The sequence below is a fragment of the Bos grunniens genome, chromosome 11, assembly GCF_055505025.1.
Source record: "Bos grunniens cultivar Pamir isolate PY7600 chromosome 11, Bosgru_T2T1.0, whole genome shotgun sequence".
Lineage (NCBI taxonomy): Eukaryota > Metazoa > Chordata > Mammalia > Artiodactyla > Bovidae > Bos > Bos grunniens.
Genome location: NC_141175.1, coordinates 26,414,081 through 26,441,514, shown reverse-complemented (window position 1 = coordinate 26,441,514; position 27,434 = coordinate 26,414,081).

The window sequence follows — 27,434 nt, the reverse complement described above, 5'->3', positions numbered from 1 at the left end:
CTCACGTTTCATTGGTCAAACAAGTCACACAGCCAGGCCTGAACTCAGTGTAGCCGAAACATTTGATCTTTTTTACAGAAAGGAGAAATGAATAATTTAGAACTATAATGAAGCTTCCAAAATATCTAAGGGCAGGGAGACACCAGCCAATACCAAGATCACATGAATGCATAAACAGAGCAGTCCACAGTAAGCTATGATTTATCCAGCCCTCAAACTGGAAAAGACGATGGAGTGGTGGGGTGATGGAGAATGGAGTAACAATAAAGGAGGCAGATGAAAAAAAAAAAAAAAGATTGGACAGGTTCTTTATGTTTTGAGTACCATGGGAAGAAGTATACATTTTATTTTTAGAAGATGAGTAGTTATTTATTTTTATGTGGATCACTAATAATTTTAACACTGTTTTCTGGTGGCAGCGTGAAGACTGAATTGCAGAGATGAGAAATGTAGATAAAAAAATCAGTGGGATATGAGTAAAAAAAGTCCAAGAGAGTAATGACAGTGGCAAGTCAAAGCAAATGAAAGAATAAGGAATAATCAAAAGTTTCAGAGATGTATTTGGTAGGACATGGCTGCAGATTTGTTGTCATTGAACTGGGAAAAATTTTACTGTTGCAAAATCCTATTAAGATAAAATAAAAAAAATTTTTTCAAAGGATATTAATCGAGTAAATAATATGATAGCAGGGCTTACTTAGCTTTCTTAGAAGCCAAAGCCCTCTTAAAAGCATATTAACAATCTCATTCAGTAATGGTGACCTTGAAGAGCAAATTAAACTCACAGACAGGGGAAAAACTCTTGCCCAAACACAGAGTGGTTCTGGTCAAGTGTTCTTTCTCTTCCTGATCTAGCACAAATATCTCTCATTTTCCTTAGTACCAAGTCACTTCCCTGGTGGCTCAGATGGTAAATCTGCCTGCAATCAGGGAGACATGAGTTTGATGCCTGGGTCGGGAAGATCCCCTGGAGAAGGGAATGGCAGCCCACTCCAGTATTCTTGCCTGGAGAATCCCATGGACAGAGAAGCCTAGTGGGCTACAGTGCATGGGGTCGCAAAGAGTCAGACATGACTGAGCAATTAACACTTTCACTTTCAACTCTCTTCCACATTCATTGGGCTAAGATCTGACCTTCCATTTACCAAGAATCCATGGATTTTACACAACATCATAAGGACTGCTCATAAACTTTGTTTATATCCAAGCACCTGGGTTAAAAAAAATACATTTCTCTGTAATTTCCCAGAGTGAGAGGAACTTCTTTCCCATTGAGATTAGATTCATCTTGTCCTTATCTTGCAGAGTTCTTCTCTGCACACACAGTCCTCTAACCTCATTCTTTTCTATATTACACACTGAATTACAGTCTTGTTGCATGAATTACATGCAAATAATATTTTAATCACATAGCACTTTTATCCACCAATTAAATAAGACCCCCTAAGTATTCTTATTACCCAGTAGTTTTTTATTCTAACTTAAGTTGAGTCTCATCATCTCCCTCTGGAATATCTCTGCAGGTATCTTGTTCCCTGTCCATTTCTTATATGTTGATATTTCTCAGAACACTTACTTTCCCCAGTTCCTTCTATTTGATCTAAGTTCATCAACTCATTATATGTGTTGAGAAAAACAGGACTTATCTTTCAAATTCTCATTAGAACACATGTAGATTGGCTCTTTCATTTTGTTGTTGAGCAAAGAAACTAGTTTTAGTTTCCAGCATCTAGGGAAATTGAAAGACTTTTATTTAAGATAAAGAAACAACTGCTTCTCATCATGAATTTTCTGCTTGATGTAAAATTTCTTCTCCCTGTCATTTCCAAGTTTAGTTGGAAGTTTTCATGCACAGTTATGACATAGTCACTGAGGCCTGATATTGTGTGTGCTGTTTTACTTATATTCTTTGCTTTTTGGTGCTGCTTGTGGGTCGCCTAGCAGAAATAGCACCACCTAAACTCCACTGACTAGTATCTGCATGAGTGATCCCAGTTCCATAGCACAACAGCCCCCCAGTTCAGCAGATACAAATAACTGAGTCTTGTAGAAGACTTCTTTGACTATTTCTAGTTGGAAAACAGAATTATATGTTACCTGGCTTACAAAGAGTCAGCGTTGATTCTTTCCAGGGACTTTATTCCAGAAGTGTTACCAGATGTAACTAAAAAGGAATCTAAGCAGTCATTTACAGCTGATCTAATAATTAGAGATCATTTGGGGATGTCTTTTCTAAAGCAATATTTGAATATTGTAGTATGTGTCAAATATTGTGTGTGTGTATATATATGTATAATAGTTATATGCTTAACAGTCTATGTGCTGTTAAATATAACACATCTTTCTTTAAGGTTAGAATTTGGAGAGGTCACAAAGGATTGCTAACTCATATAATCTGAAAGGAAAACAAATATTAATACTTTAGAATTAATCTCAATTCCTACCAACTGTAAGTTCTTCGTCTCCAGCATTTACAGTCTACTGGACTCTATATATATTATCAGATCACTGCTGGACATTTTCTTTGAATGCTTTCTAGAACATTCTAACTCATGACATGACATCTAAATTAAGCCATCATATTTTCTTCCAATTTTCATTCTGTGTTGCACGTCTTAGTGAATATCATCACCATTCTGTGAAGTCTGTGAAGTCTGTGAAGTCAGGAACAAGGGTGTAATCCTTAATACCGTCTTCTTTCTCACTTCTTAATTTCCAAACTCAGTCCATATTTTATTCAAACTTTTGAATTCATGTTCTTTTCACCTAAAGGTGCATTACAGGGAAGTTCATCTGAGTTTTCCCAAATTACTCTAATAGTTGAGTCTATTTTTAACTTTCAATCATGTTCCACTTTGTAATGATCTACATTGCATACACAGATCCTTTCTCTCCAAACCGATAGAGCATTTTCCAAAGGTGAATATTATATTCCGTATCCTCTGGTAGTCCCTTCTTGTTACTTTGGTGCTAGGGCTACATATAGATAGACTAGAAATTGAAATTCCTTGTAAGGAGTTCATAGCATTTTTCTTCTTCATACAAGACCTCATGCCTCAACTGTCAGGCTGAAATTGGGCCCCTTGGTTAATTGAACTTATCAACCCTAAACCAGTCTCTTGTAGTGCTGCCGTGCTTTCAGGGCTGGGAAATTTTCAAATGAGATCACAAGCAGCCAAGCTTCACTTTCTCTGAGTCTGCTGCCACTCCTGTGGGTATAATGTCTCTCTGTTCATCAAAAGACAGTTTTTTTTTTTTCCCTACTTAATGTACTTACCATGTGGTTTTATTAGAATGAATAGCTCTCTCCTTGTAAATGGATTTGGTTGGAAATCCAATTTCTTTCAGGGCCAGGGGGAGAGGTCTAAGGGCTATAAATATTCCTCCTCTAAACTGTTTATAAGTAAAATGGCATTGCTGCAAAAGCCAGACAAATGTTGCTCTATATCCTAAATTATGTGCAAATCCCTGGCAATCTTGTCTTTCTTTCTCTGATGATAACAGATTGCATCGTTGTCTCTCAGTCATGAGTTATGCTAATGAATGCCTTAATGAATAACAATGTCAATGAGAATGAGAGTGGATCACCAGGGAATCAACCCCAATTCCTAGCCTTTCTTTCTCCTAAAGTTGGGAAGTAGAACTTCTCACCATGCTTCCCGCATTATTCTGTCTAGCGCTGGAATAAGAAGAAATCTGCCTCGATTTGTATGACTTTCAGTAAGGCTGGTAACCACCACTTTAATATTATTTTTCTTGCATTAAATGAAACTATTATCGTCTATGAATTCTTCATGTGATTGACATAGATGCAGATTTTACCCCATTTTCAAAATTAGCACTTAATCTGTTGCATTAGATAATTAGTTTCAGGAAATTTCTGGATGGCATACGTGCATAGCACACAAAGAGGTTTTATAATGTTCTTGCATATGTATTCTACTATGTAATTTTTCTCCTCAGAATGACTGGAGAAAAATAAGCCAAGTCTTGATATAATTTTCTTCATTTGAAAAGAGATTCAATAGGGATGACATGATAACTGCAATGGATAGAGTATGTACTATATGCCAGCCATTATGCTGGGTGCTAAATACGTAGATTGAATAGTCACAAACTGATTTCATTTACATTTACTCTTGGTTGGGTTGACTTCTACTCTAGGGTGGCTTTCTCCTCCTGTTTCTATCATCCCCAGAGGTGTCTAAGACACCTTTTATGGAGGCTTAAATTGGTCCTGTGTCATTGGACGGTAGATCGGCCTTACATAAGAACTGATTGGAATGTGAGTGGCAGCAACTCTGAAAAGTATATTTTCATCCCCAAAACTCTTGCAACTCAGAGATTGGTGGTGTTCTCAAGCTGGCAGCAAGAGGGAGAACTAAGTGCTACATGAATATAAATTAGGATGGCAATAAGGGAGTTCTTTCTATTTCATTTTGGGCTAAGGATTACAAAGACTGAGAGTAATCAAAGCAAAGACGATATAGATTCCCTTGGCTAATGAAATTCCTCACATGTGAATCTTCAATTCTGTGGTCTTAATATCTATATAAAGGTAAATTCAAATATTAAAGTCTACCTCTTGAGAATGGAGAGGTTGAATAAGCTCTCTTTGGATAAGAAAGCCTTTTTAGAAATTATTTTGAGAAAGTTGTTGATGTACTGTATACGCCTGCCATCCACTCTCTTACCCATACAGGTGGGAAGACCTTGTAAGGAACTTCAGAGAAATATTCAGACTTGTGACCTGTTAGAGTTTTGAGGTAAAGGTACCAAAGCAAAGTTGATGCTCCAAAATTTGTCTCTAGAGGAGAGCCTGGCAGAAACAACCAATCCACGTCAGCAGTTGCAATGCTGAAAGCCAAACAGGGTGTGAACTGTGTGTTTCCTCAGAAGGGAGCCAGTTGGGGCCATCTTAGATCCTTCTGAGATAACTGCCCAATGAAGCAAATAATCCCCAAAGAGGGGCAAGACTAACAGCTGTCCAGGGCAGTGAGGAAGGAATTGGAAGTAACCAGCCAGACTGGATATACTGAATGCATGGGGGGAGTTGCAGTTGGAGGTCTCCTGTAGATGCAATTATGAGAAACTCGCAAGAGCTCTCCACACATCCTCAAGAGAAAGAACTAGCTTTAAATACACTGCTGCCCAAGGAGGCTATACCCTTCCTGCTGACATCATTTTCCCTGTTCCTTACCCTGGAGGGTCTGAAACCACTGGCAGTCAGAATGGGGGGGCACTGGGGAGTTGGCAAGCAAGCGCATACAGACCCTTTTCTCTCTACTGTAGGGTGAAGTGAAGAGGTGAAGAGAAGTCGCTCAGTCGTGTCCTACTCTTTGTGACCCCATGGACTGTAGCCCACCAGGCTCCTCGGTCCATGGGATTTTCCAGGCATAAATACTTGAGTGGATTTCCATTTCCTTCTCCAGGGGATCTTCCCGACCCAGGGATTGAACCCAGGTCTCCTGCATTATAGGCAGATGCTTTACCGTCCAAGCTACCAGGGAAGCCCACTACTGTTAATTGTCTGAGAGTGATCAGACAAAAAATATGAGACTTCCTCAAAATGTCAGGAGTCAGAGAAAGCACCAGAATATGTGCCCAGGCTGGGTTGTAATAAGCAAACAGGGAGAAAAGGCACTTATTTTCTGCAGGGTTCTTTTTTTCCAAAAAGGATCTAGTTGAATTCTACATCTTTGGTTCCTGTCATTCTTTTCTTTCTACTCCTTTCTCTGTAGATTAGAATAATTTACTAAACTCTGAAAATATTTGCACTGCAAGCACTGTGTATGAGAAAATATAAGGTGATCCTCACTTCACTGGTTTTTCCTGTGATGACTAAAACCATTTATATGGTTTTCACATTTTTATTTCCAAAAAGAGGTACCAGGGTATAGGGACTTCTCCTAGTGATGAAAACAATAAATAACTTCATCTACCTGTGTGGATCTTATACAGTCCAAGGTCAATGGCAATTTATCCCACTGTCAAGACAAATGCATTGCTTTCCCAAATAAATCCAACAGGGAGTGAACTGTGTGTTTCCCAAGGAGGGAGCTGGTTGGGGCTATGTTAGATCTTCTGAGAGAACTGCCCAATGAGACAAATAACCCCCAAAGAAGGGCAGGACTAACATCTGCCTGTGTTAGAGAGGAATTTGAAGGTCTCTATTGGTTTCAGTTTATAAAATCAACTTTACTGAAAATAATTTTTTCAGTTTTATTGAAATATAATTGCCATACAATATTGCAGTAGTTTTAGTTTCACGACATAATGATTTGATTATGTATCTATTGAGAAACGACTACTGCAGTAAGTTTAGTCACCTTCAGTATAGTTCAATTCAGTCACTCAGTTGTATTCGACTCTTTGAGACCCCATGGACTGCAGCATGCCAGGCTTCCCTGAGCATTGCCAACTCCCTGAGTTTACTCGAACTCATGTCCATCAAGTCGGTGATGCCAACCAACTATCTCATCTCTCGCCCCCTTCTCCTCCTGCCTTCAATCTTTCCCAGCATCAGGATCTTTTCAAATGAATCAGTTCTACAGGTGGCATCAGGTGGCTAAAGTATTGGAGTTTCAGCTTCAGCATCAGTCCTTCCAATGAATAATCAGGACGGATTTCCTTTAGGATTGACTGGTTTGATCTCTTAAGAGTCTTCTCCAGCACCGTAGTTCAAAAGCATCAATACTTTGATGCTCAGCTTTCTTTATGGTCCAACTCTCACATCAATATATGACTATTGGAAAAAGCATAACTTTGACTAGACGGACCTTTGTCAGCAAAGTGATATCTCTGCTTTTTAATATGCTGTCTTGGTTTGTCATACCTTTTCTTCCAAGGATCAAGCATCTTTTAATTTAAAACACCTTGCTGCTGCTGCTGCTAAGTCGCTTCAGTCGTGTCCGACTCTGTGTGACCCCATAGACGGCAGCCCACCAGGCCCCGTCGTCCCTGGGATTCTCCAGGCAAGAACACTGGAGTGGGTTGCCATTTCCTTCTCCAATGTATGAAAGTGAAAAGTGAAAGTGAAGTCACTCAGTCGTGTCTGACCCTCAGCGACCCCATAGACTGCACAGCCTTCCAGGCTCCTCCATCCATGGGATTTTCCAGGCAATAGTACCTTACACAGTTACAAATTTCTTTTTCTTGTGTCGAAAAATTTTAAGATCTATACTCTTAGCAGCTTTCTATATATATAATTGCCACACAATAAGAGTGAATGTCGACATTCTAGGAATCAGTGAACTGAAATGGACTGGAATGGGTGAATTTAACTCAGATGACCATTATATCTACTACTGCGGGCAGGAATCCCTCAGAAGAAATGGAGTAGCCATCATGGTCAACAAGAGTCTGAAATGCAGTACTTGGATACAATCTCAAAAATGACAGAATGATCTCTGTTCGTTTCCAAGGCAAACCATTCAATATCACAGTAATCCAAGTCTATGCCCCAACCAGTAATGCTGAAGAAGCTGAAGTTGAATGGTTCTATAAAGACCTACAAGACCTTTTAGAACTAACACCCAAAAAAGATGTCCTTTTCATTATAGGGGACTGGAACACAAAAGTAGGAAGTCAAGAAACACCTGGGGTAACAGGCAAATTTGGCCTTGGAATACAGAATGAAGCAGGGCAAAGACTAATAGAGTTTTGCCAAGAAAATGCACTGGTCATAGCAAACACCCTCTTCCAACAACACAAGAGAAGACTCTATACATGGACATCACCAGATGGTCAACACCAAAATCAGATTGATTATATTCTTTGCAGCCAAAGATGGAGAAGCTCTATACAATCACCAAAAACAAGACCAGGAGCTGATTGTGGCTCAGACCATGAACTCCTTATTGCCAAATTCAGACTTAAATTGAAGAAAGTAGGGAAAACCACTAGACCATTCAGGTATGACTTAAATCAAATCCCTTATGATTATACAGTGGAAGTGAGAAATAGATTTAAGGGCCTAGATCTGATAGATAGAGTGCCTGATGAGCTATGGAACGAGGTTCGTGACATTGTACAGGAGACAGGGATCAAGACCATCCCCATGGAAAAGAAATGCAAAAAAGCAAAATGGCTGTCTGGGGAGGCCTTACAAATAGCTGTGAAAAGAAGAGAAGCAAAAAGCAAAGGAGAAAAGGAAAGATATAAGCATCTGAATGCAGAGTTCCAAAGAATAGCAAGAAGAGATAAGAAAACCTTAACGCATATATATGGAATTTAGAAAGATGGTAACAATAACCCTGTGTATGAGTCAGCAAAAGAGACACTGATGTATAGATCAGTCTTATGGACTCTGTGGGAGAGGGAGAGGGTGGGGAGATTTGGGAGAATGGCACTGAAACATGTATAATATCATGTATGAAACGAGTCGCCAGTCCAGGTTCGATGCACGATACTGGATGCTTGGGGCTGGTGCACTGGGACGACCCAGAGGAAGGGTATGGGGAGGAGGAGGTAGGAGGGTTCAGGATGGGGAACACAGGTATACCTGTGGCGGATTCATTTCGATATTTGGCAAAACTAATATAATATTGTGAAGTTTAAAAATAAAATTAAAAAAAGAAAAAAGAAATAGAGAAAAACGACAGAATGGGAAAGACTAGAGATCTCTTCAAGAAAATCAGAGATACCAAAGGAACATTTCATGCAAAGATAGGCTCGATAAAGGACAGAAATGGTATGGACCTAACAGAAGCAGAAGATATTAAGAAGAGATGGGAAGAATACACAGAACTGTACAAAAAAGATCTTCACGACCCAGATAATCACGATGGTGTGATCACTCACCTAGAGCCAGACATCCTGGAATGTGAAGTCAAGTGGGCCTTAGAAAGCATCACTACGAACAAAGCTAGTGGAGGTGATGGAATTCCAGTTGAGCTATTCCAAATCCTGAAAGATGATGCTGTGAAAGTGCTGCACTCAATATGCCATCAAATTTGGAAAACTCAGCAGTGGCCACAGGACTGGAAAAGGTCAGTTTTCATTCCAATCCCAAAGAAAGGCAATGCCAAAGAATGCTCAAACTACTGCACAATTGTACTCATCTCACACGCTAGTAAAGTAATGCTCAAAATTCTCCAAGCCAGGCTTCAGCAATATGTGAACCGTGAACTTCTTGATGTTCAAGCTGGTTTTAGAAAGGCAGAGGAACCAGAGATCAAATTGCCAACATCCGCAGGATCATGGAAAAAGCAAGAGAGTTCCAGAAAAACATCTATTTCTGCTTTATTGACTATGCCAAAGCCTTTGACTGTGTGGATCACAATAAACTGTGGGAAATTCTTTAAGAGATGGGAATACCAGACCACCTGATCTGCCTCTTGAGAAATTTGTATGCAGGTCAGGAAGCAACAGTTAGAACTGGACATGGAACAACAGACTGGTTCCAAATAAGAAAAGGAGTACGTCAAGGCTGTATACTGTCACCCTGTTTATTTAACTTATATGCAGAGTATGTCATGAGAAACGCTGGACTGGAAGAAACACAAGCTGGAATCAAGATTGCTGGGAGAAATATCAATAACCTCAGATATGCAGATGACACCACCCTTACGGCAGAAAGTGAAGAGGAACTAAAAAGTCTCTTGATGAAGGTGAAAGTGGAGAGTTAAAACAGTTGGCTTAAAGCTCAACATTCAGAAAACGAAGATCATGGCATCCGGTCCCATCACTTCATGGGAAACAGATGGGGAAACAGTGGAAACAGTGTCAGACTTTATTTTTCTGGGCTCCAAAATCACTGCAGATGGTGACTGCAGCCATGAAATTAAAAGACGCTTACTCCTTGGAAGGAAAGTTATGACCAACCTAGATAGCATATTCAAAAGCAGAGACATTACTTTGCCAACAAAGGTTTGTCTAGTAAAGGCTATGGTTTTTCCTGTGGTCATGTATGGATGTGAGAGTTGGACTGTGAAGAAGGCTGAGCACCGAAGAATTGATGCTTTTGAACTGTGGTGTTGGAGAAGACTCTTGAGAGTCCCTTGGACTGCAAGGAGATCCAACCAGTCCATTCTGAAGGAGATCAGCCCTGGGATTTCTTTGGAAGGAATGATGCTAAAGCTGAAACTCCAGTACTTTGGCCACCTCATGTGAAGCGTTGACTCATTGGGAAAGACTCTGATGCTGGGAGGGATTGGGGGCAAGAGGAGAAGGGGACGACAGAGGATGAGATGGCTGGAACGCATCACTGACTTGATGGACGTGAGTCTCAGTGAACTCCGGGAGTTGGTGATGGACAGGGAGGCCTGGTGTGCTGCGATTCATGGGGTCGCAAAGAGCTGGACACGACTGAGTGAGTGATCTGATCTGATCTGATCTGATTGGCATACAATGCAACATTGTCAACTTTATCACCAGGCTGTACATTGCATCTCCAGAACTTATTTTTCTTATAACCAGAGATTTGTGCCTTTTGACCATCTTCACCTGTTTTACCCACCCTGTACTCCCCACCAGTCTGTTCGCTGTATCTATGGATACAGAGAACCACCAGTCTGTTCTCTGTCTCTCTGAGTACAACATGTTGTTGTGTTTTGTTTACAATTTCACGTATAAGTGAAATCATAAAATATTTGTATTCTCTGTCTGCTCTCACTTTGAGTAAGGGTCCTCTTTACAGTATTTTTGAGAGCAGTCATTTAACTCACGCTTGATCTTTTACACTGAGGAGGTCTCACTGCCTCCCTTGAGGCTTTTCCTTAAAAAGATACACACAGTTTTTATCTGAAAACAGAAACACCGTATATAATTTTTCCAACCCATGTGTAGTTGATTCAGTTTCAACTTGCAGTAAATGAGACAATTCATTTTTATAATAATTATAACTTTAACACAGATTCCAATCCATCCTAGGGAATTAAGAGAGCATACCATTGTATATTTTGCTGTTATTGCTGTTCTTTTTAAAATTTTCTTCATTGCTGTTAATTCAAGAAAAAAATGGTTGCATAAAATTCAGTGTGTTCTAGAAACAGCCTTTCCAGCACGAAACATTTCAAATATCGAAGTATATAGTAAACATACAAATGAGGAGAAGATAAGCTTCCTAGATACAATACCGTAGACTGTGTGGCTTATATCAACAGAAATTTATCTCTCCCTGTGATGGAAGCTGGGAAGTCCATACGTCTCTGGCAGATTTAGTGGCTGGTGTATCAGCTTGTATGTAAACCGAATCATATATAGCTGTTTCCCCATTGTGTTCTCACATGGTAAAAATAAGAAGAAAGCTTCTTAGGATTTTACCTGGAGGCTGTCTTTTCTTCCCAATTTGATCTCACCCTTCCTCAGAAGTGACTTGCTGGCCTCAGGCATAAGACACTCAATTAAATTGCATTAAGTCATAAAGAATTCCAAAGAAAGATAATCAGTTAAATTGTAACATGTAAATTGTAAATTTAGCGAGGCCTCATTCTACCTGACTTTAAATGTGCAAAGTGTGTAAGACAGTACAAGAATACCAGCACACCTTTCTATAATAGAAATCAGAATTTTGATGCTGCTAATTGTGGAACCAAATGTGTAGAATAAAGTAATTTATGGAAGAAAAATCTTCAAAGTGTGGGAATATTCTAGTAGTCAATTTTTTTTATACTGGGTTAATTATGTTACATTTTCTCTGTTAAATTTAGAGATGTGGCTTTTAACTCCTGAATATACATATATATGAGACACACACACACACACAGAGACAGAGAGACAGAGATAGAGAGAAATGGAGATGAGAGAAAATCACTGAGTACCTGGTAACATCCTTGTCTGTTCAATCACTTTAGAGACCGCGGCATGGTTATTTTTAGAGGTGAAGCTTCTTTATTTTGCATTTGAATAAAGGACCTTAGGCTCATATTAAAATATTAGTATTTGATAATTACTTCCCATTGTATATCCAGTTTTCTTTTATAAATGAAAAGGCAAATATATATATATATATATATATATATATATATATATATATATATAATGGCTTCCAAATCCTGAAGTTCAGAAGGATTCATATCATTAAGAAAATCTAAGTTGGAATCAAGGCTTCATAGTGTAAGCCAATAGCTTATTACTCCATCATCTAATAGAGGGATCACATTTCAGCTAAATTACACTAGAATAAGGTTATAAAGATAACCATAAATCACTATTAAATAACAATTACTTCACGAGCTTGCTTAAAATGTCCCAACTGCTTAATCTGGCATTCAAATGAATGACTGGATTTACCTTTTCCCACTTTTCTAAGTCCTTTTATTACGATTCTTTTCTCTTTTAGTCCAAAACGAAATGTGGCTACCTGCCTCCCCATCTGTCCTCACCTCAAAACATTCTTTACACTGTGCAAGCTTTGAGTTCCATGAAATCTGGAAATATCCTGCGGAGACTCTATAATGGTAGAACGTGAATTTCACAGTTTCCTAGTCTATGAAGAGGAGAACCACTTGTTAAAATGGGGAAAACATTTGGGAAATGGTATAAAATACTGTATATCAAACAATCACATTACAAAGTAAATCTAAATTGGCTCAGCTTTAGGATGTCCCTCTTGCTCAATGTGGTCCTGTCTTGGAAATATCCAGGACTCCCTGGAGATAAATGTGTGGCATATCTCAGAGTTTAGCCATTGACTCAAAGACACCCTGATACCATGCCTATCTTCTTTGCCTTTTTGATATCTTTGTCTAAGGTTAGACCTACCTTTGCTGAAAAAAAATTCGTAATGTTCTAGTGATGTCACTGTCTTATTGGTTAATTTATTTATAAGTTGTCTGTTTCTTTATTTTTACTTGGTAGCCTGTTTACCAAGGTTAGTTTGAGCTCTCCCTTAGGATGGTGGGTGGAATGCATTATTGAGGAAAGCACAGTATTTGTCCCCAGATTCTCCACCATCATCATAATGGTGGATTGGCTAAGAGACATAATTATGTCCAGTGTTATTTGGACTGAGAATGGAGATACAGAAAATGGACTTTCCAAAGAATCCAGTTGACATCTGCCTTCTACTCAGCTTTCTAACCACAATGCAAAAACATTGGTAGATAACCCTTCCTATTACTGGAATCAGTTAAATCATTTATATGTAAAAACATTTACTGAGTATCCATAGGGTTACAGGTCTTCTAAACAATAGAATACAATCACTACAGGTAAATTTTGAATCAGTCAGAGGACCATGTGAATTTGTCACATCATTTTTTTGTGCCTTAAATTAATAGGTGGCACCTCCAAAGAGTTTTTATTTTTATTGATATATATTTGATTTAGAAAATTATATTAGTTTCAAATGTATAACATAATGATTCAAAATTTTTAAAGATTATACTCCATTTAAAGTTATAAATTATTTGCTATATTCCCTGGACTGTTTTGGAGAAGGGAAAGGCTACCCACTCCAGTATTCTAGCCTGGAGACCTCCACGGATCATATCGTCCATGGGGTCGCAGAGTCAAACACAACTGAACGCCTTTCACTTTCACTAAGCTGTATAATATATCCTTGTAGCTTATTTATTTTACACATAATAGTTTGTGTCTCTTCATCCCCTACTCCTATCTTTAGCTGCTATGAACATTAGTGTACATATTTTTTTTTAATTAATGCTTTTATTTTTTCTCAGATACAAGTGGAATTTCTGGATTGGTTCTATTTTTCTATTTTAATTTTTAAAGGAAATTCCATACTGTTTTTTTGTAGTGGCTGCACAAATTTTACATTCCCACCAACAGTATTCCCTTTTCTCCACATCTTCACCAATATGTGTTATTTGTGGTCTTTTTGACGATAGCCATTCTGACAGGCGTGAGATAATATCATGGTTTTGATTCACATTTCTCTGATGAGTAACAAGGTTAAGTGCCTTTTCATGCACCTATCGGTCATCTCTATGTGTTCTATGGAAAAATTTCTATTCAGGTAGTCTGTCCATTTTTATAATCAGGTTGTTCTTTTGATATAGAATTGTATGAGGTATTCATATATTTTGGATATTAAGTGTTTATTGGCTATGTCATTTGAAAATATTTTCTCCCTATTTTGTTTCATTAATCTGTGTCTTTTTGTGCCAGTATCATACTGATTTGAACATGATAGCTTTGTAATATAGTTAAGTCAGGGAGCTTTATACCTCCAGCTCTGTTCTTTCTCAGGATTGCTTTGTCTATTCAGGGTCTTTTGTGTTTCCATACAAATTTTGTGATTATTTGTTCTAATTCTATCAAAAATAATATTATTTTGATAGGATTGCATTGAATCTGTAGATTATCTTAGGAAATATGGTCATTTTAACAGTACAGTTCTTCCAATCCATAAACATGGTATCTATTTCTACCTGTATCATCTTCAACTTCTTTCATCAGGACCTTACAATTTTTTGAATCCAGGCCTTTAACCTCCTTAGTTAGATTTATTTCTAGGTATTTTACTTTTTTAATGTGATTGTTTTCTGAATTTCTCTTTCTGATAGTTTGTTGTTAGAGTATAGCAATGCAACATATTTCTGTATGTTAATTTTGTACCCTGCAACTTTACTGAGTTTGTTGAAGAGCTCTAGTAGTTTTTTGTGATGTCTTTAGGATTTTCTATGCATAGTGTTATATCATCTACAAACACTGGCATCACATGCTTTTACAAATGACTCCCTTCCTCTTTATGGTTAGAGGAAAATCATACTTATCTCTCCACTTTTCTTGCCAGTCTTTTTCCTTTGTACTATTTAAAATCAGAGAAGTGTTTATATTTTCTTAGAATCACCATGTTCTCTCACACTTTTCCTTGTTCAACATCAGCTACTTGGATTGCCCTTGTCTGTCCTCTTGCCTGACCAACTGCGAGTTAATATCAACGTAAACTGAGATTGAATTTTCCCTAAAATGTGTCCTGATTATACAGATTGTGGTTCTGCTCCTGTGCTTGACACTATCATAAAACCTATTTTTTATAATGAAATTATTGCCTGTACTTCCCCCTTTGGGCTTAGGTTCAGGGAACGTAAGCGTGTGTGTGTGTGTGTGTTCTGTCATGTGGACTGTGACCCGCCAGGCTCTTCTGTCCATGGAGTTTTCTAGGTAAAAGGATAGTGGAATGGGTCACCATTTCCTACTCTGGGGGATCTTCCTGACCCAGGGATCGAACGTGTTATCTCTCGCAACCTCTGCATTGGCAGGTGGATTTTTCACCACTGTGCCACCTGGGAATCCCCCAGAACATAAAGAACATGATTTATTTTGAATTTGGAATGACTAACAGAATATGGAAGTGGGCTTCTGAGGTGGCGCTAGTGGTAAAGAACCCGCTTGCCAGTGCAGGAGACATAAAAGACACAGGTTCATTCCCTGGGTCAGGATGATACCCTGGGGGAGGAAATGGCAATCCACTCCAGTATTCTTGCCTGGAAAATCCCATGGACAGAGGAGCCCAGTGGGCTAGTCCACAGGGTCGCAAGGAGTTGGAAACGACTGAAGTGACTTAGCACGCAAAGCACAATATGGAAACAGACCACAAACTATTAAAAGTTTTGGCCTGCCTAAACTTCATAAGACAGTTTCCTTTCTTGCTCAGAGGGGGGAAAAAAAAGTCTTCCACTTTTTTCCCAAACACCTGGAGCTACACTCAGACTTCACTACTCTCTGCTCAGATATCAGTTCAATCTCACCCAGCGAAAAATGCCTTATAGCCTTTGAACTCCAGAGTAGAAAGAAACCTCAGGGTGAAAGTTCAATACCTTCCATTATTTGGATTTTAAAGCCATCTTCACACAGCATATAGGATCCTGATTTGTGAGAGAGTTTTGGGGTTCAAGATCTATAATTCCCAGGGTTTATCAGGTACGGTGTCTGGCCCACAGAAAGTACTTTTTAAAATACTTGTTTTATTGAGGAGAATAGAAGTATCATATTTGGCAAATCATTTACCTACTCTGAGTTTTTTTCTCATTGTCATAAAACCCAAATTATATCATAAAGTCAAAATAAGCTTGCCAAACTTCAGACTCCTTAAACCGTCTCCCCATGATTTCTGAGAGTTCCCCATGGTGTGTTCTGAACAACTGGAGATTTTTCTCCCCTCCTTCAGCTCCCTCTGTAAGCTGCCATGTAGTTGCCTTTGCAAACTGCTGTGTTAACTGCAGTCCTGCGAGAGGAAACCTTGCTTTCCCATCTGGTAGTTTATCACTTTTTCTCCCTGTTGGTCAGCAAAGACCAGGCTGTATCCTTTAATGAGATTTTATTGGATAAGAAAGCTGTGGTACATATACACAATGGAGTATCACTCAGCCATTAAAAAGAATACATTTGAATCAGTTCTAATGAGGTGGATGAACCTGGATCCTATTATACAGAGTGAAGTAAGCCAGAAAGAAAAACACCAATACAGTATACTAACACATATACATGGAATTTAGAAAGATGGTAACGATGACCCTGTATGCGAGACAGCAAAAGAGACACAGATGTATAGAACAGTCTTTTGGACTCTGTGGGAGAGTGGAGGGGGGGTATGATTTGGGAGAATGGCATCAAACATGTATAATATCATATAAGAAATGAATCGCCAGTCCAGGTTCGATGCAGGATACAGGAAGCTTGGGGCTGGTGCACTGGGATGACCCAGAGGGATGGTGTGGTGAGGGAGGTGGGAGGGGGGTTCAGGATGGGGAACACGTGTACACCCGTGGCAGATGCATGTTGATGTATGGCAAAACCAATACAATATTGTATAGTAAAAAAATAAAATAAAATATACAATTGAGGAAAAAAAAAAAAACCTCTCAGATAGTGGAAGAGAAATGACACAAAGAGCCATTTGCACTCCTGCAGGTTTCTCTAGCCTGTGGCAGAGTCGATATGCAAACACAAAGTATTACTGATGTGGTCAGTAACGCAAATGTGCTGAAGCAGAAATGCAGGTGTTCTAGTCCAGACCACATCTCCTCTCGGTGCATTGGCACTTGAGTCCAGACCACATTTCTGTCCTTTATCATCCATTGTTAGTACCCACGTAAGACATTCTTTACAGGTCTCATCCCAGTGATTTTGGAATGTAGCTTCTGTCATTCTCAATCTTTCTGACATCTTTTCAAAGTTAAGTTAATGACCTCCTTCCAGGTATGGTTGTAAATAAATATCTTGCCATTATGAGACATACCTAACTGCTAGTGCCTTAATTCTCATGCTCAAATACCTTCTTTTGTATAATGCTACAGTGGCTACAGTGGCTGATTTATTTCTGTGTGTGTAGTACCCAATACAAGGCATAATGTTATTAATAGATAAAGTGTGAGTGACTTTCTGGAAACTGATAAGTGGGACATACATAGGAAAACACCTAATATTCTTTAATTAAGGGTTCATATGTTAAAGGAGGGGCTTCCCAGGTGGCACTAGTGGTAAAGAACCCATCTGCCAATGTAGGAGACATAAGAGATGTGGGTTCGACCCCTGTGTCAAGAAGATCCCTTGGAGGAGGGCATGTCAACCTACTCCAGTATTCTTGCCTGGAAAATTCCATGGACAGAGGAGACTGGCAGGCTACATGCCATAGGGTCGCAAAGAGTCAGACATGACTGAGCAATGGAGAACACACACACATGTTAGAGGACAGAGAAAGGGAATTAATTTGGATGGGTGCTATGGGGTCGGTAGTGCTTGAGTGAGGTCCTAAAGGAAGTGCTGGGAGAAGGAAAGACTTGAGCGAACCCCAACGGCTGAAGAGTCAAGAGCATCTTGATGTCAGGAGAATGTCAGGTAGACTGAGAGGGATGAATTGATAGATGGGAAATGAGGGAGAAGAGAGTGTGATAAAAACAAAGCTAGAAGTTCATTTGGGGCCACCCTAAATGTGGAGAGCTCTGAATTTTCAGGATTTGGAGTAAAAGCCCATTCAGGTACTCTAAATAAGAATGAGTTATGTGCCAGGGACAGCAGTGACACCTTAGCAACGGTTGGCAGTTGTCAGAAAGCTTTTGTGTGATTTTTTTCCCCTCTCGCAGCCCTTGCAGATTTAGAGCACAATAATGATCCTTGGGTAAATTTCAAAGAAGCGATGACTCTGTGCCTGACACCTTAAAGCCACAGGGATGATAAGAGTGAGGTGAACCAAACCCCAAAGCCAGGGAAGATCAATGGCTCTAAGTGACTATGGCCCCGAGCTGAAGATCGCTCTAGTCGCTGATGCGTTGATTTCAGCTGCAGCTTAATTGCTATAGCCCGCAAAACGAATGCTTCCCTCTTGAGTGTTTAGGGCTATAGATTTTCCTGGAGCATGAGCTAGAGCTCTTTTTGCTTCCAGTGCTTCTGTGTATTGCTCATTTGAGAATTTCATTAAGTCATAACCTGTTTGAAATGTCTCTGTTTCATGGTTTTGTCTTATCTTCCAGGACACAATGTGGTTTTCAAGGACAGAGGCCATGGCTTAGATATTTTGGTCTGGTGTACAGGATTAATCATATCTTTAGTTGAATAATCCTTGATAAACTGAATTAAATGCCAACTTATGTTGTGGTCATTATTAAAGCATTATTGCTATATAGCAAAAGATATTCTTAATCAGAAAAAATAGCTTGTAATTTCACTTTTACAGCATAATGACTGCTTCACTTTTCCAAGTTCTTTTCTAGTCTTTCTCATTTCCATACCCATCTTGACATGGTTGCAATAGATTAATTAATTTATCTAACACATTTTCATTCACTGAGGACTTATTAAACTAAGCACTGGTGATCAGATTCACATAAGATGCAATAGGTACGAATCTGTAGTGTTGAGGGTTTTATCCTCTTGGTGTTATATCAAAAGCTGTTGCCTATTTCATAATTTTCATAATAACTCATCAGGCTAGCAAACCTGGTAGCTTCCTTTGCTGACAAGCAGAAGTGATGTTTGGAGAGCTGGAGAAAAGTGCACACACATCATGCTATAATAAAGTGTGAATTCACAATCACCCTGATCAGCTCAAAGAGGTCAGGCAGCCAGGCCCGTGGTGGGTGCTGATGATGTCTGACACTCATGTAATCTGCCATGCTTGACAGAGGAGACATTTCTTATCATGAGAAGATGTTCACTAAGTTTAATGTTCATAAATGTTTAATGTTCACTAAAAGCTAAGGTCAGACTTTAATGCTTAGTGCCCACATCTTGGAATTATCAGAATCTGACAACATGGTCATGGAGTGTTTTAACTAATGTGAACATAAGAGGTAAGTAAATCTCTTGTCCTTTCTACCCCTTACCCTAAACAGTCACTCTAATTGAATAAAGATGTTTCTGCTTAAGCAGGTCCCCTTCTTCCTGCGTTGGAGTATATAAGTTTTACCCCAAACCAGCTGAGCAGAATGAAACCAGAGAAGGCTATCTGTAATATTCCCTGCTGCCCGTTGAATATGGGCGTCCAAGTTGAGGAACTGAGGAGGAAACATCCGAGTCTAGTTGCCTGAAGTTCAGTTTTCTCTTGTTTGCAAAAGTGCTATTCTTTCTCCGTGGCTAATACATGGTGCACATGGATTGGACAGGCACCATTAAGCAGCCATGCCCTGGGCAGTCGTATTCCTAGTAATTGTCGTGTCACTGTCCACAGCAAGGTTCACTTTCCTCTGGATCCTGACAGAGATTGGCTCTCATAACAAAAAGGGGAGTTAAGCCTTTTTAACCCTGCATCTCAAAAGAGCAGAGTCTGATCACAATATAGAGAATACAGCTGACAAGAGGAGGCACAGCACTGGGGATGGAACACGCAGCATCACTCAGCCATCTCTGCACTTAACACTGAAAAGCAGCCAGGCAGTTTTACAGATGACATATATGGAGAAAAATATCGCCTTTCGTAGTAAAACTTCAACATGCTAAGTAATTTTGCTTAGCTTTATTTTTCACAGATTGTATACAAAAGATTAGGAATTTGTTTCAAAGTATAAAATCAGAATACTGAATAAATTTTTGTAAAACACCCCTGGAGTTGCTCAAGTATTTTTATATGAGCCCCTAAAAGGCATATGTCCTGTGCTTAACTTTAAGCGTGCTTATTAGATTCTTAGTGATGATGAATTTGAGAATAAACCTATAAAATATGTACTTTTGGTGCACTGTGCTGATATAGTCTCATTCCAGAGGGTGTATATATAGTTTCATTTTCACTATTTTTATTTATTGCATACTTTTCCAGGTTAAGGGATTTCTTCCAGTTATCACTATAGCTAAGTTGCTGGCTAAGTAGACTTGGATGTAGGTAAATTAACAGACACTTAGGAGTAAATTAACCTGATCTGAGCCTTACACTCTGGATTCTTATACTAAAAATTAGTCACAGAGAGTGAGAAGGTCCCACTACAGAAGACATCTTAAATAACCTTGTTTTTTGCCCATATGTTCAGAGTATTAAAAATAATTTATCTAAGACCTCTGATTGAACATTTTATTTCTTCTCATAATACAGCATAAACTCTTGTGTTTTCAAAGACATTGAAAGGAGTTTGAGATAAAAATATCCCAGGGTCTTTTCACCCTTTGATCATACATGTGTGTGCTCAGTTACCCAGTCAAATCTGACTCTTTGTGACCTCACGGACTGTAGCCCTCCAAGCTCCTCTGTCCACGAGCTTTTCTCAGGCAAAAATACTGGAGTATGTTGCCATTTCCTTCTCCAGGGTATCTTCCTGACCCAGGGAATCAAACCCAGGTCTCCCGCATCTCCTGCATTGGCAGGCGGATTCTTTACTTCTGAGTAACCTGGGAAGCTCTTTGATCATTCATCCATTGTCACCATTTGAGCTAAACTCCTATAGTGCTTTTTAGTATAGCTTTATAGCTTAGAACTATTTTTCACCACCCATAATGAGGGCCTTCAGAAGATTTTACTGGTTTATGAAATTGTCCCTTTGTCTGGAATATATTGAATTAAAAGAGACTACCCAAATGCATCTAAGCCAACTGGAATAGGGACTCAAAGATCCTAGTTGGTCACCTGGAATGAGCCTTTAAACTTCTGTAGCTGCAAGGCATTCATCTTCCTCCCTGCAGATTAAGTAGCATGGAAAGCTACAGAAAGAGATAGCATGAAGTAGTTCCTTTTTGAGCCTTACCTGCACACCTGCCCTTGGGTCAGTGAGGCATGCCAGTATCCTGAGAGCTGTAAGTAATACATTCCTTTAATGTCAGCTTAGGAACTAGATCCTTACAAGAAGCAGATCTTTGTAGGCCTGGGAGATGATGTGGGAAGCTAGTATATGTTGCTATTTGTAATATAAACTCATGCAGTTTTAAAACTGGACTGATCTTCAGAGAGCTTCTAGTTCAGCCCTATTTTGTGGCTGAGGACATTGAAGCCCAGGGAGAAGAAACATATTTTGACCAAGCTTGGCAACCCACTCCAGTACTTTGCCTGGAAAATTCCATGGACAGAGGAGCCTGGTAAGCAAAGAGTTGGATATGACTGAGCAACTTTATTTACTTACTTAGGCCATTAGCAAGTTGTTAGTGACAGAGTCAGAATTAGAATCTTAGTTCTATAAATTCCCACATATATGTCATATGAATAAAATAATCTGAAAATGATACTGCAATGCCTGCACCTCTTCAAGCAGTTTCATGGCAAGTATTGTACATCGATTACATACATTCATGTACTATGCCTTATGCAAAAACATGTTAGCGTTCTCTCTCTTTTCTTGGTGAAACATCTATTAACTAAAAGCACTATTTCCATTTGCATGAGTTGTTTGTATCACTTTGTCTCCCTTCAACTTATTCTGTGGATGAGAGATTCATTATCTTTTTCACTTCGTTGTACAAGCTGCGTAATCAGTTGTTTTGCTCTGAGCTCAGCGGGGCTTGCACAGTTGCTCAGTAATCTTTCTCTTATCTCTGTGGAAAATTTTTATTCTTCCTCAAGGTCCTACATACCTCTTTCTCATTGTTTACAAACAAACCTCTTCTTTTTTCTAGCATAAACAGTCTGAAACTGATAAGGGATGAATTCCATCTACCTCCTCCACACATTAAGTAGTAAACATGTCTTCCATTTTCTCTTTTTAAAAAATATTTATTCATTTTAGTTGGAGGATAATTATTTTGCAGTATTGTGATGGTTTTTGCCATATATCCATATGAGTCAGCCATAAGTATGTATGCATCCCCCCAACCCTGAACCCCCCATCCGCCTCCCTCCCCACCCTATCCCTCTAGGTTGTCACAGAGCATCTGAGTCTCTCTTTTCCAAGGCTAAACTGGACCACTGTGGTTTTTTCACCATATGCTCCTGCATTCTCCTTGGTCAAAATACATTGATTGCCCCCTTCAAAATATCGTCCCCCTTTCTCCAATTAATTGTAACAGGCTCCAACATAGAAAAGTAGCTAAGACTTCCCCATTTGGTGAAAGTTTGCCTTAAATTTTCTTTCCATTAAGTTGTAGGGTTAAATTGGCATTCTTTCTCCATTTAAACTTCTACATTGACTCCTCTAATTTCTTCCCCTTGCATTCATTTCTTAAATGTTCTGTTTGATGTCTGCCCTTCCTAATCGTCTCAATTGTCTTTTGATGTTTCCAGGATTTTCTGATTGTAGAATCCAGCAGTCTTTTCTTATATTACATTTCTTTTTTCCTTTTGCAAATTTGACCACCTCTTTCCTCCAATAGCTCAGCACCCCTCTGTCCCCAGCACTCTGACCTGTTGTTAATCCGATGATGCCCTCCAAGAGCACTTAACTAGTGCTCTGGTTTCTACTCAGATTAAATGTAGGCATTCCCTAAGGTTACAGTCTTGACCTTTTCTTCTTCACTATCTGAGTGAAGCTAGTGTAAAAGTTGAGCAGACTTGGGAGTACTACACTTACCATTTATTTAACAGTGTGCTTTTTACCAGTTATTTAACCTCTCTATGACTTAACTTCCATTATCTGTAAAATGAAGTAAAAATAATTGCTCATGTTCACTGAATACTTGCTATGTACCCGGAGTTGTTATAAATCCTTCATATGCATTATGTCCCTTTGTATCATAGATTTAGGGACTATTATCCCCATTTCACAGATAAGAACACTGATGCACAAAGCAGTAAATAGTTTGCCCCAAATGACAGAGATAGTTAACAGCAGAGCCAGGATTTAAATATAGACAGTTCATTTCTGGATGTTAATTGCTACATTATTCTGGTCTGCAGTAGTGATATTTTTTATTCATAGGATTCATATGCAGTTAAATAATATTATGCATATAAAACTCTTAGCACAGCTGCTGGCTTAAGTTAAATGCCTAGCTCAGCAGGTAAAGAATCTGCTTGCAATGCAGGAGACACAGGGGATGCAGGTTTGATCCCTGGGTCAGGAAGATACTCCAGTATTCTTGCCTGAAAAATTCCATGGACAGAGGAGCCTGGCGGGCTACAGTCCAAAAGGTCATAAAGAGTCAGACATGATTGAGCCACTGAACACTCACACACAATGTTAACTGTTAATATTCCTCTTATTGTTAATAATTTTTCCTAGGGGGAATCATATTTGGGCCTTGTGTTCACTCTTTTCAGTTGAACAGTTATCTCTAACCCAGGCTGTCTCCTAAAACACCTAACTGTATATCTTTGTCCAGTTACAAGTTATGAATCTAAAATCATTGTATAGAAAGTTGGGTAGGTCCCACTGCTTATCTTCCCTTCAACCTATGAACCTTATCCCAGTGAATAATATCACCATATTTCTAGGTCCTTGAGCTTAAACCTTGGACTCAACATTGTATGTCTACTTTGTACCTCATTATCTATATTCAATATGCAGACAGTTCCTGCTTGTTACAGTTCAGAATATGTTTTTAATTTTCCCATTTTCTACTGGTATTGATTTCTCCAATTAATTGTTTATCATATTGTAGCTAAATTGTTACATTATCTTCCTAAAATATCATTGCCTTTCCAGTTATCTTTCCAAATCTTTGGGTAGTAGATATTTTTGAAAATGGTGGATCTCTTTGTTCAAATCAAACCCTAAGTGGAAGCCTTGTATGAAATAAGATACAAAGTAGAGCCACTCAGATTGAATTGGGGATATGAAATTTGAAAGCCAGTGCTCCTGTATTTTCTTCTGTCTGTATTTACTCTATATTGTCTCATGAGAGATCGTTATATGGTTTGAAAATTTTGCTTTTAAATGGATTTGATCATAGTATTCTTTTGCATGAGTCTTTTGTTAATACGACATTCAAGATCCTTCATACTTTTGCCCAAAGTACATTTTCAGTCTCATCCACTGCTACTCACCCCTCATAGTCACATTTGCTATTCAATATTCTTTGCTCATCCCATTCGTCCTCACATATTCATTCCTTTGATTATTGGTTTGGACTTCCTGAAAGTCTCTCTTCATTCTCTTTCTCATTTAGTGTAATTTATTTTTAAAGACTTGGCTTAAATGTCATCTCCTGTATATAACATTTATAGAAAGTGAAGTCGCTCAGTCGTGTCTGACTCTTTGCGACCCCATGGACTGTAGCCTACCAGGCTCCTCCGTCCATGGGATTTTCCAAGTAAGAATACTGGAGTGGATTGCCATTTCCTTCTCCAGGAGATCTTCCTGACCCAGGGATCGAACCCAGGTCTCCTGGTGGCTCAGAGGGTAAAGCGTCTGCCTGCAGTGCGGGAGACCCGGATTTGATCCCTGGGTTGGGAAGATCCCCTGGAGAAGGAAATGGCAACCCACTCCAGTACTCTTTCCTGGAAAATTCCACGGACTGAGGAGCCTGGTAGGCTACAGTCCATGGGGTCGCAAAGAGTCCGACACGACTGAACGACTTCACTTTCACTTTCTCCTGCATTGTAGGCAGACGTTTTACCCTCTGAGCCACCAGGGAAATCCATGGTCAAAATTTAACTCATTCCTTCATACTCGATAGATTTTGAGTTTGATTTATATTTAAGATTGAATCATTCCCTTATTTTATTAGAGTTACTTGTGCTTGTACTTGGTCTCTTAGTTGTGTCTGCCTCTTTGCAACCCCATGGACAGTAGTCCGCCAGGCTCCTCGGTCCATAGGATTTTTCAGGCAAGAATGCTGGAGTAGGTTGCTATTTCCTATTCTGGGTGATCTTCCTGACCCAAGGATCAAAACTGTGTCTCTTGCATCTCCTGCATTGGCAAGTGGATTCTTTACCACTATGCCACATGGGAAGCCCCGGAGTTACTTATGTATGTATATGGACTTCAAAGATGGCTCAATGGTAAAGAATCTGCCTGCCAATGCAGAAGATGCAAAAGACACATGTTTGATCCCTGGATTGGGACGATCCCTGGGAAAAGGAAACAACAACCCACCCCAGCATTCTTGCCTGAAAAACCCTATGGAGAGAAGAGCCTGGTGAACTACAGTCCATGGCATTGCAAAGAGCTGGAGCCGAATGAGAACTCGCACAAACGTGTGTGTGTGTGTGTGTGTGTATACCTCCTCTTCTTTTCTCTTCTCCATATCAGTATTTCCCCAGCTCCTTGGTTCAGGACTGTGTCTTTTTAAAGTGTTAACACCTACCTAACCTCCAAGCCTTGGACTAGTTGTTTACTTGATTATAATAGTTTGATCCATTTTCTGTAAGCACTTGGGATTTTAGAGACAGGCAATGTTCTTTCTTTCCTTCCCTTTTAACCTTTTGTCTGTGGTCTGACAGCTCTTGCTTCAGATTCCTTGTTATCTGGTGTCATTAGTGGTATTCCTACCCCAGATATTCCAATACATGATCATTTCTTTATCTAAGCCAGTTTTATTATCATTAATGGTTTTTACTGTTTTATTTATTCATCCCAGCATCCGCCCATCTTTCCATCCTCAGTTTACTTATTCTTAGAAGACCCACACCATCCATTTTCTTTAAATGATTTTCCCTAACCACACCCTTTTGAAAATACCTATAGTGCCATAGTCTTTGCTTCTCTTTTAAATCTCTTAAAATTTTTATGTTTCTTTTTATTACACATATTTGCATTATTTTCTCTATCTAGAATCTAAATCCTATCAGAATTAAAACCATACATTTGAGATATCTTTTGTATCTCTCATAGAGCACAGTTCACATACAAGGTGTGACCCTCTTTTTCTTGCTTTGTATTCCCTTTCCTCAGATGAGGTTCTAGCGTGGAATGAGCTTACATTACAGTCCATGCCTCTCCAACCTCACATGATTTCCTGCTATTAAAAATAGTTTTCCTCTCCTTTGGAAGGAAGAATTTTATTTTAGATCAACATACTCGGAGCTATCCTCCCCCACACAACATCCCCCCCCCCTTCCATTTGATGTTTTTTGTCAAAGGATTTTGCTGTATCTTCTGCTGACTTCCTAACAGTAAATTCAGCACCTTTGCATCAGGACAGCTCAAAGCAGGGTTCTGACTATGCTATCTAACTGCAAATTCTATTTAAGTCTCTCTAAAGAAACTCTCAAATACTGCTTTAGAGGAGCATCCCCAAATTACATGTCATAGATATTATGCTAAAAGGTTTTCACAGTCAAATAGATTTTGCAAGCCCTATCCTAAACAAAGATAAAAATATTACTTCACTGTAGCACATTTTAGAGTCCGCATTATGCTAATACACACTGAATATACCAATGGAGGAGAGAAAAAAAAAACATGCAACATTTTCTAAAATTATTTGACCATGGAATGCTATTTTTCAGAATTTCCCTCATGGATTAGAGTTGAGAAAAACAGTTTGGGAAACACTGCACCAAGAATTCAAAAGTACCACATCAAAAATCTTAACAACTAATTTATTTTGTAAAGGAGGGTATGGAGGTCCAGAGAAAATATGCTTTTTAAGGATCATGTGTCTGGCTATCAGCATAATTTTGATTAGAATACCTGCTTATTTTGTTGCTCATATCACTATGGTACCTCACCCTTAATAGGTCTCCTCTTCCTGAGTCTCTATCGAGTTCTTCTGCTTCCCTAAGGCAGATTTAGTTGTGAAGGTCTCTCCTTACTCAAGGTAAACTTATATGAATTTTTTATGATTCTCTTGCTTGAGATTATAGATTGTTTCTCCTTGACAAGTTTCAAATGTAACAAAATATGCTCCTTTCCACAGTACAAAAATGTATCTATACAAATGAAGTTTCCAGGATAGTATCATTCCCAGAAGCAAACTATAGTGATCCCTTGGTATTCAGGAGGGACTGGTTTTAGGACACACTGCAGATACCCAAACTCATGGATGCTCAAGTCTTTTATAGAAAACAGTATAGTATTTGCATATAACCTACACATCTTCCTGTATACTATAAACTATCTTTAGATTAATTATAAAGCATAATTAAATGAAATTCTATAGAAATAGTTGCCAATGCATGGCACATTTGAGTTTTGTTTTATTGGAACTTTTTGGATTTTTTTCTTCTAGATATTTTTGATCAGCATTTGGTTCACTTCGTGGGTGTGGAACCTACAGATAAGGGGGACCAA